The sequence below is a fragment of the Acyrthosiphon pisum genome, chromosome A2 (genome assembly GCF_005508785.2).
Source record: "Acyrthosiphon pisum isolate AL4f chromosome A2, pea_aphid_22Mar2018_4r6ur, whole genome shotgun sequence".
NCBI classification, from domain to species: domain Eukaryota; kingdom Metazoa; phylum Arthropoda; class Insecta; order Hemiptera; family Aphididae; genus Acyrthosiphon; species Acyrthosiphon pisum.
Window position 1 is genome coordinate 12719398 of NC_042495.1, and position 3948 is coordinate 12723345.

Here is a 3948-nt window from a genome sequence, read left to right on the forward strand (position 1 = left end):
TGACGAAGACCGAGAAACATCAGCCTTTGATGAGCATAATCGTAATGTTGTTGAAGGAGTTCAAATAAATTCGGTACATCCAAATGAATCTGTTTCAATATCAACTCGCTTTACAGCTCTACTTAATGCAGCAGTAGGAGTGGCGAATACTGCAACAGATGAAGCCAAACTAAAAGGCATTAAAAAACTTGGAGACCTCGTGCAAATTTTACAACAGGGTCAAACAAATCCAATCAATTCCGGTTCATTTTTCCCAAAAGTATCTAACTTGCCAAGCCACAAAAATATTGCGACACAACGTTTTCATTCTACGAAAAAAAAAACAAAGCATCAACTAACAAATTGACAAAACCAACAGAGGTACAAAAATCCTCAATTCTGGAAACGATTAATAGTGAAGAGCGATCGAGCCAAACAATACATACTGACTTTGATCATGTGTATTATGATGCCTCTTCAAAACCACAATAACTTGTACTACATATACTTATATACTACATACATATTATAAGACATAGATGTATTAAACATCTTTAATTTATTATTTATTATACATAATTTATTAATATTTTATACTTTTGTGGCGCGTTGCGAGTTCGATGTGTGTGTGTTATCACGAACAGGTCGCTACGGCCAACTAAATACTAATTACGAATGACAATTCGGGTAGAGTGAATTTATATGACAACTTTATTTTACGCAACAACGAAATACATTTTACAATGGCCGCGGGCCGATAAATACAAACAACGAAGGCCGGAGGCCGGTCACGCGTCGGGTGAAAGGTTCGGGCGAGTTTTAAATACGAGACCACACGGGGTGTCGTCGGGTGACGGTAGGTCGCGTGCACTTGCCTGATGCCGTGACCCGGTGGGTCAACGCGAGCAGCAGGACGCGAAGCGGGACCGTGTACCGTGCACCGGCGTTAAAACACGTGGTCGTTACCACAGAGGAGCGAATAGACGGACGTAGGACTCTATGCACCTATGGTAGAGCAAAAACTAGGACGAGCAGGCCGTCCGGCACCACGTCGTCGCTACGGACGCCGCAGTGACGGGCGGTGCTGCCAACCGCGGCGGTGTGACCGACAGGGGAAAATGTTGTGGTGGGCAGTGGCTCACCACACTTTTTTATACAATTTTAATATTTTTATTCTAACTACTAAGTGATAACTATTTAATATGTGATAAATTGATAATATCTGTATTCTGTGATAACATTGTGATAAGGTGCACGCATGCGCATATTTACCGTGGAACTAGCTGCGGTGATCCGCTCGTTACAGGACTGGACACGACATGGTTGGAGGGTGTGGGGGGTTGACTACGAAATGTTGTACATCAGGCGGAGTTCGGGGGGATATTTTCCTTTTAGCATTACTAGCGCCGTCTTAGTGGATACTTATGGAACTAGATCACATTATTATATCATCTAGTTCCAAAAGTATCCACTAAGACGGCGCTAGTAATGCAAAAAGGAAAATATCCCCCCGAACTCCGCCTATTGTACAACATTTCGTAACCACAATGTTCATCTCGTGTCCAGTCCTGTATATCTTAGTCCGTGATAATAATGCTATAATCAATTATATTAATTTTATTACAACCATGGTTGTTTATTTAAACCATGATTGCAACAACAAACACGGTTTCATATTACATATTTGATTGGGTTACGTTATTTGGCTGGTAAAAATGTGATATTTGGCTTAATTACTGAGGCTTACGTCGATGCTTACATTACTTGACTGGAATAAATTGTAAATTGTTCCAATTCTAGTTGGTGGTGTTATGGCTTACGTTCATTGGCATTATTTTGTTTATGAGGGTTGCGTCATTTGAGATGAAGAAAAATACAATTTTGTACCAGAAAAACTCATTTGTAGGTTACAATATTTAACCAGAATGTGTATTAATGTGTCAAGAATAATATTCAATAACAACCTCCCTTTTTAAAAATTGAGGGTTACGTCACTTGGCCTTTCCACCGACGAGTCATACTCACCGAATGCCCCACATACCACAACATCCGATCAAGCCTCTACCTACCCGAACCACTTTCCGAAATACTTCAAAATCATCCCAAGGCCATAACAGACATCATCCAATTCATCACAGCAGCAAACCTTCTATCCAAAATCTAAAATTAAGTTCTCTTGTTTATGATCCTTATTGTTAACATTTTATTTAAGCTATTCATATTATGTAAGCCCAATGGCCTATGCTGCCGAGGGCTCTTTCTTAATTAAAAAAAAAAAAAAAAATTATTTCATCACAATATTTTATAGACAAGCATATTTTATGGCTTGGCTTTCATTTAGTATTGGTAGATATATTTTTAAATTATGTTGCCTGTGGCAAATTATTTAATGCCAGTGGATTTGTTATGTTTTGAACTCCGTTAAATATAAACTACACACATTAACCGTCATTTTGGTGGTTTGTACCAAATATAAAATACCAATCTAAAATCATATCAAAAAATTATAATAAAAATGTCTATGTGAGCCTCTGTTTAAAATGTGAATTTCTGAAATTCTTTTATAAGTGCACCCTTCTGTAGTAGTACAAAAATACCATGCAAATTTATATTCTAGCTATCATAGTTTTGATTAATTAGTTAGAACTCATGTCGTCTAGGACATCTTATTTTCCTATTAACCTATACATATTATTATACTGTTTGTTTGTGAAAGCTCTTCTCATTTAATTCATTAGGTACCTATTATCGTCTATACTCTCTTGCATATATTCCTTGTCCTTGAATTTTCCTATCTTTGTTAAATTTAATAGCAAGTCAAGAGGAAACAAGGTTGGATTTCTGTGGTATTGGAGTTCTAGGACCAAGCACAGAAATTACTGTCAATGATTCGAATGCAAATAAAAGTAAGTAATCGCAATGGTTTATTTATTTGTTTACTACATACCATTAAAGATAAATATATATGATTTCTCATAAAAAAAATGTCATCTCAAAAAATTATAAAATAATAACATAACAATAAGCTTCTTTCTGTCCCATGATAAATTAAAACTTGAAACATATAATGAGAACTTTTTCTTATTTTAGATGATTCTAATGAAAAAGAATATTTAAAATTTGTATGGAGTAGGTCTTCAATTAAATGTCTGATGAGTACCTATGTTGAATTTGAAAACAAATTTGATGACGGTAAAAGTACAAAAATTCAAATATGGAACGATATTAGTGCTGAACTTAACAAATTTGGATTTTCTGTAACAGGTATAGTATTATTCAATAAAAAGGATCTTAGTTATACTCCATTAGCCACTATATCTTGTGGCGTTAAGTCCGTAGAACGCCACATTGACTCTTTATTGTATGCAACAGCTACTGGAGCAAGCACAGACATAATGCCACCAAAATCACCTGATGAACCATTAGCTAAAAAACAGAAAACAAATAAAAAAAAAAGTAGTTAGTAATCACCTTGAAAAAATAGCTAGTCACATGGCTGACTTTAATGAAATTTTCAGAAATTTAGTTCAATCTGAATTTGAAAAAAATGCACTGCTTAAACAATTATAAGATAAGTAATTTTAAAATCACCATTTAACTAATAATATTTCTATTTACATAATTTTTACATTTTATGTATCTTTATATTTTATACCTTGTTGCTGATAGAAATTAGTTTAGTCTTCTTCCACTTGGCTTGATCATTAATATTTTTCTTCTTAATTATATTCATTAAAAATTTCAGAAGCTCTTTAAACTTAAAATAAACTGAGTATGAAATATAATAAAAAATAAAGCCAGTTTTCTTTAAATAATCTTATTCAGTTAATAAAACATTTTTAAAAAATAAAAACCACTTTATTAAGTTAATTCAATCCAGGCACGGATCCAGAGCAAAGATCTGTAGGGGGGGGGCCAACAATTTTTTTACAACACAAATACAATTATAATTAATTATTATCCTTTATT